At 33.4% G+C, this 12,793-nt stretch overlaps 1 protein-coding gene across 6 annotated transcripts in view; it reads left to right on the plus strand.

Annotated features, from left to right (window-relative positions):
- The window catches only part of EPHA6 (EPH receptor A6), an 865,677-nt gene that overhangs the window by 548,219 nt on the left and 304,665 nt on the right, over positions 1 to 12,793 (plus strand). The gene's annotated exons all lie outside the window — the stretch shown is intronic.

Raw genomic sequence — 12,793 nt, forward strand, 5'->3', positions numbered from 1 at the left:
TGCTTTGACTCTTGCAAGACCTTAACAGTTTCTGATAGTTTGGGTAGATCCGATCCCATGAAAGGAAAATTCCTTTGCCTTACAAAAGGATAAAGGTACCCTTAGAAACAACAGAAGTCTTCTCTCACTGTATAATTACTCCTGATAGTAAAGATATACAGGAAAGTAGTTAATATTTTGTGAATAAATAACATTTAATTTATGAAAGAGATTTCTAAACTTGATTTTATGAACCAACACAGTGTCTTCTTAGGCTATTAAAAAAATAAAATATTTGAACTTTTCCCCAAATCAATATTAATTAAAATATCAAAAAAATATATCAAGCACTGTGCTACATAGTTCTATAAGGAGCCATGAGAAGATTACTAGATCAATTCAGAGTATGGAAAAACTAGGCAAAAGAGTTGCATGAATCTGTGCATTTGTGTGTGTGTATGTGTGTATGTGTGTGTGTATGTGATGTAAATATAAAATATATGTAAATATATGTATGTAATATAAAATTAAATCACAAAAGTCCATTTCCCAAGAAATTTGTATCTGGATTTGTATTGCCTGATATATTCAAATAAATGTCTTAATAAAGGCCAGGCTAAAAACTGAGGCATTTCTCTGCTCCAACCCATCCTCTAAACTCTGATATTTGGCTCATCTTTTCTAATTGTTAATCAGTACATCTCTTTAAAAAGAAATTTTGTTTGAGAAAATGTCTTACTTTCTTAATTTAGAAAGATACTTAACATCCTCAAGATATTCGTTGGACCTTTAAAATTTAGAAAAAAAAATAATTACTACAAAAGTGCTCTGGGAGTTAAACTATTACAGCAAAACTCTTTTAGCTTTATTCCCGCATAGTAAGCGATGTGTAGGAAGCTGCTTCATTTCCCGGCTCTGCTATTATTATCCTGATTCCTCAGGGGAAGACTTAAGTGTCTTAGATTCTCAAATGAGGGGGAAAAAAACCTAAATCTGTTATCTGCTTCAAATAAGTAGAAATAATTATGAGGCTTCTCTGACCAGATATAATTTTTTCCTTGGAGAATAAAGCAAGGCCCCTTGAAACAGCCATTATTAATGACACTGATATAATTACTATTTGAAAAAAGGAAATCTGCCCAGAAAAATCAATTATAAACCACCAAATGTTCCTTGGACTTTTCAGAGAGGTTCTATGCCTATTGTCCCTCATGACCTCTCCATTAAGAGAATGGTTGGCTATACTCCTAATGGTTGCCTTCAATTATTTACAGGGGATTTCTAAGCTTTTGTATTTCATATTAAAATGGCCTGGAAAGCATTCCGTGATTGTCTTTCTTGCAGAACAGAACAGCCACTCTGGGGAAAACAGTAATCCAGGTGGCTTTGCTCTAAAAAGGTAACTCAGAATCCTCTCCAATTAGCGCTGTTTGTCATGCGAACATTGGTTGTCACAAGATGAAGCAAACAGTGTATGATGCTGTTACTGTCACTGAAAAATTACAGAGGAAAACAGTTAAAATAGTCATTAGGAGTAGTTATCTGTAATCTAAAGAAAACCTGGTTTTTGAGTGTCAGCATTTATCAACTCCTTTGTTTTTAACTTGTCACATTCTACTTCTCTGAGCATCAGTTTAGAATGTCCCATCATCCAATATTAATTAGTTTCCCAATGTGACCAGTGTTTTGTAATTCTGTCTTGTCTATTCTTTTGACACATTGAAGCTCATAAAATTTTCTACAAGATAAAGCTGAAAGCACAATTTGAAATAAAGACAAACTGTATAAAACGATATAATTTATACCAAGCATGATTCATGTTGAAGTTAGGATATGACTTTGTGAAAGAGCCAAAGAAACTTGAACTTGTTCCTCTGTAATGGTCACCTAGTTGATCATATACATCTTTTGATTACAAAATCTTACCATGTTTTTTGACAAAGTCTGTAGACAGGAAGTAGATTTGTTTTGTTTTGTTTGTTTTAGATGAACTTACGAAGGAAGTGGTCTTTAGATTGAGATCTGGGGCTTATAGGAAATTTATTTAAGGTGCTTATTTGTAGCAGACCACAAAAAGACATTTCAAAACACATTCACACAGTCTCTGATCTCTATCCCTTTGTTCAATTAGATGATCAGATTTGCATTTTCCTGATGAGTGATGTCGAGCATCTTTTCATATGCCTAATAGCCATCTGGATGTCTTCTTTGGAAAAGGGTCTATTCATGTCTTCTGCCCGTTTTCTCAATGGATTATTTGTTTTCTAGGTGTTGAGTTTGATAAATTCTTTATAGATTTTGGATACTAACCCTTTGTCCAATATGTCATTTGCAAATATCTTCTCCAATTCTTTTGGTTGCCTTTTACATTTGTTGATTATTTCCTTTCCTATGCAGGTTTTTATCTTCATGAGGTCCCAATAGTTCATTTTTGCTTTTGTTTCCCTTACATCTGGAGACATGGCTAGTAAATAGTTGCTACAGCTGAAGTCAAAGTGGTTGCTGCCTGTTTTCTCCTCTATGATTTTGGTGGTTTCCTGTCTCTCATTTAAGGTCTTTCATCCTTTAAAATTTTTTTGTGTGTATGGTATAAGAAAGTGGTCCAGTTTCATTCTTTTGCATGTCATTGTTCAGTTTTCTCAATACTATCTGCTGAAGAGACTATCCTATCATCCAATACTAGTCTCCTGATGTGACCAGTATTTTGTAATTCTGTCTCATTCCTGTCAGAATGAGAATTCCTGCCATTCTCACACCTGTCAGAATGGCTAAAATTAATAACTCAGGAAACAACAGATGTTGGTGAGGATGTGAAGAAAGTGATGTGCCTTTGCACAGTTGGTGGGAATGCAGACTGGTGCAGCCACTCTGGAAAACAGTATGGAGGTTCCTCAAAAAATTAAAAATAGAACTATTCTTTGACCCAGCAATTCCACTACTAAGTATTTACCCAAAGGATACAAAACTACTGATTCAAAAGAGCACATGCACCCCAATGATTATAGCAGCGCTATCAACAATAGCCAAACAATGGAGAGAGCACAAATGTCCATTGACTGATGAATGAATAAAGAAGATGTGGTATATAAATACAGTGGAATATTACTTGGTGATCAAAAAGAATGAAATTTTCCCATTTGCAACAGCATGGATGGAACAAGAGTGTATTATGCTAAGCGAAGTAAGTCAGTCAGAGAAACAAAAATATATGATTTCACTCATATGTGGAATTTAAGAAACAAAACAGATGAGCATAAGAGAAGGGAAGCAAAAATACAATAAAAGCAGAGAGGGAGACAAGCCATAAGAGACTCTTAAATATAGAGAACAAACTGAGGGTTACTAGAGGGAGGTCACTGGAGGTTCGGCTAACCGGATGATAGGTAATAAGGAGGGCACTTGTTGGGATGAGGACTGGGTAGTACATGTAAGTGATGAGTCACTTAATTCTACTCCTGAAACCATTATTACACTATATGTTGACTAACTTGAATTTAAATAAATAAAAAAGTAAAGGAAAAAGAAAAGAAATCACATGATCAGAAACTGTCTGTGATGTATTATATAAACCCAGATTCTGCCTTCAAAAAACAATGGTTGAAATTACTGTCTACTGATTTATTCAGTAACCTTTGTGTGTGGTGGGGGTGGGGGGAGGCAGAAAGGCATGAATGGAAACACTTGTATTTTCCTAGTTGAGTAATATTTGAGGAAAAAATCTAATTTTCTAACTCTAGTGTTATATGGTTTATTGTCAAAAAATAACATATATTTCTTAATGTCACTTAATTGCCAGAACTTTAGAACCCAATTTTGGCTCAAGAACTGTAATCTACAGGATAGAAAAATCTAAAATATATACTCCTTTTTTATTCTTAACAATGAACACTTTACCTTCTATTAATATTTTGTTTTAATAGAGGACAAAACAAAGAACAAAGATAGGAATGAAAAGAAGAAACTATTTAATGCCCCTGAGCTACACGTTTTTGCTATCTGCCTGACAGCAAATCCAGAATTTCTTCTTTCACACACTCTGTACCCTGAACGTTAAATCGAAGACTCTTTGCAATCTACACTTACGTTAGAATTTAGAGTTAAGTGAGTTTCTGTAATAAAAATCCTTTGTGGATACAACTTTAAATAATTAAAGAGATAAAACATGTTCATTTTTGGCCTAGGTGCTAGCCCACAATGAGGAGACACTTAATATTAATAGTTGTGGCAAAATGGGTAGACAAAAGCATTTAAGGCAAAGAGAACACTTTTGTGAGAACCCAAGACAAAAAGAAACTCAAGGAAGTTGTCAAGTTCAAGAAAAAGACAGTTCCCTAAGCTTAAATACAGCAAGGGACGAAGAAGAGCTGAGGCTGCAACAGTGCAGAAGCAAGCCGAGTCTCCCCAACCTCTTTTCCTTCCTTTCTTCCTTCCTTCCTGCACTCAACAAATACCCCTCAAACATTGACATGTGGCGCTGCTTGTCACTGCAGATTCAGGATAAGGATGATATTAAATATTTTAAGTAGTACTTTATTGTATTTGGTTAAATATGCTTACGATATAATTAACTGTCGTTAAAAATTTCATGCCTTTCATGACTGTAGACTATTTTTATATCTTTCATTAATACCATTTAAACTTTCAATTATTTTTACTCAATCTATTACTCAGGAAGCTAGTTAATTTATACCTCTTATCCACTTATTTTCCTTTTTAAATGCCCAAATCAAGATAGGTATTTATAAATGTCTTTCTTTAAAATGTTTGCAATCATGATAGTACATTTGAGTCACAAATTTTATTTCCCAACATGTTTAATTTGGGATGAATCCAATCAAAATATTGCATTGTTTCAAAATGGAAAGCATTTCAGGAAATGTAGACCTATGATCAGATGTATATTTTAAGACAATTATAGTTCCAATATATTTTTCCTTACAATTTTATTCTATTTTAAACATATATATCAGTTACTAAGTAAAGAAGATTTTGTAAGGACAAAAGCTAATTGCATGTTACTGCAGGCCTTTCTGACCATGCTCGTCTCTCTGTGCTAGATTTTGAGTCATATTGGAATCATGTCTGATGCATCTTTGCATTTCCAGCAACTAGTACTTTGCCAGACATAATGTAATAATGCAATAAAAAATTGAGAAATATGTGATTGTATGAATGAATGATCTGTTACCCCTAAACTTCCACTTTTTTGTCCTATGTTTATGGAGTGTTTTCATTGAAAAAGGTGCCATGTCACTTAGTCTTGGTAGAAAGTGGTTTATTGTTTTCTAGAATGATGCCAGACTAAGTATATCTAAAGGCTCTTCCTTGGCAAAATAAATAGGTATGTATAAAGCATATTTTTTATTTTCTCCTCACAAAAGCTAAAGGAAAATTTCAAGTACTTGTTTTTGCTTGTCCAAAATCATCATCATCATCATCATCATCATCATCATCATCATCATCTGAATGGGGAGGAGAAACACACCATCAGTTTGGTATGATGGGCTTTCTCAGACAGTAGATTTCTCAGTATTCTAAAAGCACTATTATAAAAATTAGAGTATTAGACCACCAGTGAGGAGCGGAAATGGCTCCTGGGTTTCCTGTGTTGAGTGAGCCAAGATGCTCAAGGAAAACTGAGGTGGTACCAATTCATCAGCAGCCCCTAGCTACTCACACACATACATGTAAATTCTTTCTGGAGAAAATGTAGGACTCCACCACAGATTATGATTAAGCAATAATATCATAATCAAAGAACACCAAGTACAAGAGAAAGAAAAACATGAATAAAAACATGAATGAGTCATCAGAAACAATCAGCAACAGATTTAAAATCTCAAGGACTAAATATGTCAAAGAATCACACATAGAACAGCTATATATAAAATGTTTAAAAAATAACAAATACAATCATGAAAATGAGAAAGAATAGGCAGATTAGGGGAAAAGGGGACTTATAAAATTAAAAACATGATCATTATAAGAAAAATGCAGCTAATGGATTAAACTTGCATTCATTAATATATGATAAACAATAACAGGAGACCTTTACTAAATTTGAAGATGTATCTGAAAATGTTGCTCAGAACTCACCCAAGAGAGACAAGTTGAAGGAAATTTTATAAAAGAAGAATACAGAAATGTGAAAAATAGAATAACAAAATCTAATATACACTAAGCTGGATTCTAAGCAAGATAAAAACAGAAGGAATGGAAAGCATCCAATACTTACATGAGTAATGACTATGAATTTTCTAGAACCCATGAATCCACAAAGTACAACATGTTTGAAATAAGAAAAATAAGAACTAGTGTCTAGAAAATTTTTAGTAGAACTGCGAATGTAAAGGAATAGACAAAGGGGACAATTTTTAAATTAGTTAGACTTATTTGTCATTCTTTTGACAAAGGAATGACAATTAGAATTAAAGTAGACCTCTTAGCACAACAGAAAGCAGAAGATTGAAGAATATTACCTTCAAATTTTTGATAGAGAGCATTTGTCAACCCAGAATCATCTATGAACAAGAGTAAAATATAGGCATTTAGATATAAACAGAAAGAGTTTGTCACCAAAAGACCTACCATAAAGGAACTCCTAAAAGATGGCTTCATTAAGAAGGAAAATTATTCCAAAAGGAAAGTATAAGAAGCCAAAAATGAATAAATAGTAAGTGTACACATAAATCTGAACAAACATTATATGTAAAAAATTGTATTTCAAGAAGAAAACTCAAATGCTGGCTAAAAATAGCATTTATGGGTAAAAGAAGATATCATAAAGGAAATTAAGGTACTTCTAATTGAACGATAATGAAAATATTACATAGCAAAAAGTATGCAATGCAATGTAAGTAGTTCATAAATGGAAATGCATAACAAATTTCCATATTATAAAATAATAAATTCCCAAAAGTAATGAAGTATTCTATTTATGCATTTAGCAGAAGAGAAAAAAAAAAAAAAAGACATAAACCCAGGGAAAGTAGAAGGAAGGAAATGATCACAAGAATAGAATCAAGAAAATATACACACACAAAAAAAATATACAAAGAGAAGATCAACAAAACCAAAGGTTGAAAAAGATCAATAAGTTATATAAAACCTGAGATAGATTGATCAAAGTAAAAGAAATAAGAAACTAAAAATTAATGATAATAATAATGAAGATAGAATAACAAATATTGTAGGGTTGAAAAGATAATGAATTTACCAAGATCAACTTTGTACAAATAAGTATGAAAAATTGCATAGACTAAACAAAAGTTGCATAAAAATATTTACCAAGGGGCGCCTGGGTGGCTCAGTCGGTTGAGCGTCCGACTTCAGCTCAGGTCACAATCTCACGGTCCGTGAGTTCGAGCCCTGCGTGGGGCTCTGGGCTGATGGCTCAGAGCCTGGAGCCTGCTTCCAAGTCTGTGTCTCCCTCTCTCTCTGCCCCTCCCCCGTTCATGCTCTGTCTCTCTCTGTCTCAAAAATAAATAAATGTTAAAAAAAATTAAAAAAAATACTTACCAAATATAACTGAAGAAGTTGATAACTTGAATAGTTATTTAACTAGTTTTTTTGATAGGTATAATAGTTATTTAACGAATGATTTGAATCAATGGATACAATGGTTTTAAAATTCAGAGATTCTGGTTTAAATAGTTTTAGAAGTCAGTTTACCAAACTTTCAAGGAACACATCATTCCAAACATGCAAACACTTCCTAAGAACAGAAAAAAATAAGGAATTCTATGAAATGCATTCTATATGACCAGAATAACTCTAACTGAAATAGAACCAAATGTAGGAGAAATAATTACAGGCAAATCTCAGAAACATAGCTACAAAATCCTAAACTAAATATTAGCGAACTAATCAAACAAAAAAAGAAAACAAAAAAAAATAACTAAGTTAATTTCAGGAATACATAAAGGTTTTAACAGTAAACAATTTATAAATATAATTTATGATAGGAGATTAAAGGAGGATGCTCTCAATAGATGCAGAAAAGGCATTTGATATCTAATACCTATTCCTTTTTTATTATTTATTTATTTATTTGGGGGAGGGTAGAGGGGGAGACAAAGAATCTCAAGCAGGCTCCACACGCAGCGTGGAGCCCCACATGGGGCTTGATCTCACGACCACAAGATCATGACCTGAGCTGATATCAGGAGTCAGATGCTTAACCAACTAAGCCTCCCAGGTGCCCCTCCAATACGCATTCTTGAGTATAATTATTAGGAAACTAGGAACATAAGATAAGTTGTTTAAGGCAATTAAAATCAAGAAAATAATCAAATAGTAAATCTCCTAAAAACAGCAACTATAGGAAAATGCCTGTTACCATTGTTTCTACTAAATATGATAAGTTCTAGCCATTTCAATTAGATAAAAATAAATAATATAATATAATCATATGAGTTGTAAAAGGAAAACTTACATTATCTCAGATTATATGACTCTCCACATAGAAATTTTCACCAAATTTATATACAGGTTGTTTAAATAATTAGACTGTATCAGGGTGGATGGCTATAGAAATTAAATTGCCTATCTACATACCAAAACAAACAGCAAACATAATTTTCAAGGAAATTACATTTGTAATAGCAATATAATTTGTGACGTATTTGGGAATAAATCTAAAATATATCTCAATATATGCAAAACAAGTGTAACATTTTATAGCAAAACATTTAAAAACAAATAAATGGAGAGTCTGCATTCATGGATAAGGGAAACTATCATAGAGAGGTCATTTTTCCTCAAATGATATAGACTCAATGCAATTCTAACAAAAATTCTCACATGTCTTTTTGTAAAAATTGACACACTGACTCTAAAATTAATATGGCAATGAGAATAAAAGAGGGATAATGAATGAGCAAGGCATTTCTGATTAAAATCAGTCAGTATTACATGTCTTGACAGATATAAAGAGTTACTCTATAGTCATTAATGCTAAGTGATGTTGCTGCAGAGTGAGACAACCTGCGGAATGTAACCTGACAGAGAACCCAGAAACAGACCTAATATGTATGGACCTTAAGCATCTGACACAGAGGTGTCACCGCAGATCATTAGGAAAATCATGGCTTATTCATTATATGGTGCTAGGCAATCTCTATTGTAAGAAAACAGAAAGAAAGAAACTGGATTCCATTTATTCCATTTAAATTATTTATAAAAATTAAGTCCAAATATTCTAAGGACGTAAATGTGATAAGAAAAATTTTTAAATAGGGTTTTTTTGAATATTTTAGAAGAAAAATATGAAATATTATTTTTCTCACCTTGAATAAGGAAAAGGTTTCATAAATGATATGCAAGTCTTTATCATAAAATACAAATTGACAATTTTAATTTATTTTAAGAACTCTTTCTTTCAAAAGACTCTATTAAGATTATAAAAAGATAAGCCATAAAGCAGAAGATCCATGTCATGTATATAACTAGTAAGGGGATTATTAACCAAAATACACAAAGAAACTCTATAAAATAATAAGAAAAATGGGGCGCCTGGGTGGCGCAGTCGGTTAAGCGTCCGACTTCAGCCAGGTCACGATCTTGCGGTCCGTGAGTTTGAGCCCCACGTCAGGCTCTGGGCTGATGGCTCGGAGCCTGGAGCCTGTTTCCGATTCTGTGTCTCCCTCTCTCTCTGTCCCTCCCCCGTTCATGCTCTGTCTCTCTCTGTCCCAAAAATAAATAAAAAACGTTGAAAAAAAAATTTAAAATAATAAGAAAAAGAACAACCTAATAAAAAATATCAACCCATAAAACATGAAACTTAAATAAATAAGTAAATAAATAAAATGGGTATTTTGAGTAAAAAAAAAATGAACCTATGTAAGAAAATATGCTCATTTCATTAGTAATAAGGAAAATGTGAATTGAAACCACATTGAGATAACATTTTATACACACTAGATTGGCAATAATTAAGAAATGTGATGTTTCTTTTTTTGTTTTTGTACTTAAACATTTGTTACTTTTTTTTTTCAAATTTTTACTTAAATTCCAGTTAGTTAACATATAATGTGATATTGATTTCAGGGGTAGAATTTAGTGATTCATCACTTACATGTAACACCCAGTGCTCAACACAAGAGATTTCTAAGAATTGAAGATGATGTAGAGCAATAGGAACTCTGATATTGTTAGAATGGATGTAAATTTATAAATCATTTGGGGAAATAATTTTTTAAAGTCCTACATTTTCATTATCCAATGACTTAGCATTTTCACTATGTATATACTGTAAAAATCTTACATGGATGAAGACAACATCCTACACTGTTTAAGGAAGGATTGTGGTTTTTGTTTTTGTTTTTGTTTTTGTTTGGTTGAGGTTTTTTTAGGTTTTTACTTAAATTCCAGTTAGTTAAAGGTCACCTGGGTGGCTCAGTTGGTTGAATATCCAATTTTGGCTCAGGTCATGATCTCACAGCTCATGAGTTTGAGCCCTGCATTGGGCCCTGCTTCAGATCCTCTGTCTCCCTCTTTCTCTGAACCTTCCCTACTCACACTCTTTCTCTCTCAAAAATGAAAAATAAGCAAAAAATTCCAATTAGTTAATATACAGTGTAATATTAGTTTCTGGTGGACATTATAATGATTCGACACTTCCATACAACACCCAGTGCTGATCACAAGTGCACATCCTAATCTCCATCACTTATTTCAACCATCTCTCCACCAGCCTCTCTTCTGGTAACCACCAATTAACTCTCTATAGTGAAGAATCTGTTTCTTGGTTTGTCTCTCTCTCCTTTTCTGTTTCCCTTTGCTCATTTGTTTTGTTTCTTAAATTCAACATATGAGTAAAATCATATGGTATTTGTCTTTCTCTGACTTTTCACTTAGTATAATATTCTATAGCCCCATACATGTCATTGCAAATGACAAGATTTCATTATTTTTTATGGTTGAGTAATATTTCGTTGTATAAATCTATCATATCCTCTTTATCCATTCATCAGTTGATGGACATTGAGCTGTTTCCATAATTTGACTATTGTAGATAATGCTGCTATAAACATTGGGGTGTATGTATCCCTTTCAATCGTATTTTTGTATTCTTTGGGTAAATACCTACTAGTGCAATGGCTGGATCATAGGATAGTTCTATTTTTAACTTTTTGAGGAACCTCCATACTGTTTTCCACAGTGGTTTCACCAGTTCTCATTCCCATCAACAGCGCAAGAAGGTTCCCCTTTCTTGTATAATAAAACATTTTTTAACCTAATTTCATCAAGAAAATGACTAAAGTTTAGTCCACTATAGTTTGGTGGAACATGAGTAACATATTATTAGTGAAAATGAATGAATATTATGTATAATTGTACTTGAACATAATGTACTAGTCAACATTATGAACAATGTACTGTCACAGTATGATAAACTTTAAAACATAACATAGTCCTAGAAGACTACTTACAGTATAACAATATTTGGAGAAAGCTCAAAGACATATAAAACTTAACAGTGTAGTATTTATGAACTCATACAGATGTGATAATACTAACTTTTTAAACAAGTGTAGGCTCAACACAAAATTACCAATAGCAAATACCTCTGTGAAAAAAGGTAAGGGGTTGGATAGGGAAGGAATGCAGAGATAGACCTAATTTAGGTGCCTTTGAGACAGAAAATAGTCCATACAATATGACTCATGGTATCTCAGAATTTATATTAATTTAGTACATCTTATACTGATGTTTCCCAAAGTATGTACTCTACAGCTAGTCTCAGTGGATGTTTTTATCACCAGGGTTGCATGGTCAAATCAATTTGAAATATGTACCATATAGTTTTCATCTCTGGAATTTAACAAATTACATGGACATATTAAATGCTCAGGGAAAGCCAGCAGTAAAGTAGCCTACTTAACTTTACTTAACCTAATGTTTTCCAAATTTATTCGACCTTGGTGGAAGTCATACAAAGTATATTACTTAGATCTCCTTTCAGGAGATCTCATTCCAGTTGCTGCAGGGAGGTTCAAAAGCAGGATTCTCTCACTTTCAAAGAGAAGCTGCCAGGCTTCTGAGTGGCTCAGTCGGTTGAGCATCTGACTCTGGCTCAGCTCCTGATCTCACAGTTTGTGAGTTCAAGCCCAACAACATCGGACTCTCTGCTGTCAGCTCAGGGCCTGCTCCAGATTCTCTGTCCCCCTCTAACTGCTCCTCCCCGGCTAGTGCTCTCTCTTTCTCTCAAAAAATAAACAAATAAATAAATAAACATACATTAAAAAGAGAAAGAGAGAGAGAAAATGCTGCGCCTTTAGCTTCTACTGCAGCTTTCTTATCAAAGCCCCATTCCTCCTGGCCTCTGGTCTTAAAGCCAAGGCTTTCTTGACAAATGCAAAATTCTTCTGACAGACACTATTCTCTTGGGAGCCCTTGAATGCTTGGCCAAGACTTTCAGATTTGCACTGCCATCTGAGACATTTTCTATCCAATCCTGTTTCTTTGCCTCTCTTTTTAGAGGAGTCATATTCGCATTATGCATTATGATCTGAAAGCTCTTCTTGTCTACTTAATCCCTTTCCCATTTTACCTACACTTGTATTTCTCTCCATAAATATCTTCACTTTCAGGTTCATTTTGTTCTTTACTTTTGTTTGAGCCTGATGTGGAACTCGATCTCACAAACCTTGAGATCATGACCCAGGCAAAAATTAAGTCTGTCGCTTAATGCACTGAGCCACCCAGACACTCCACAATTTCATTTTGAAATGATGATGGAATGATTTTGTAATCTGCTCACTAGAAGATCCAAACTTATGCAATCATAGAACTTTTTAAAAAAAAAATTACC

This window comes from Panthera onca, chromosome C2 (genome assembly GCF_046562875.1).
Source record: "Panthera onca isolate mPanOnc1 chromosome C2, mPanOnc1 haplotype 2, whole genome shotgun sequence".
Lineage (NCBI taxonomy): Eukaryota > Metazoa > Chordata > Mammalia > Carnivora > Felidae > Panthera > Panthera onca.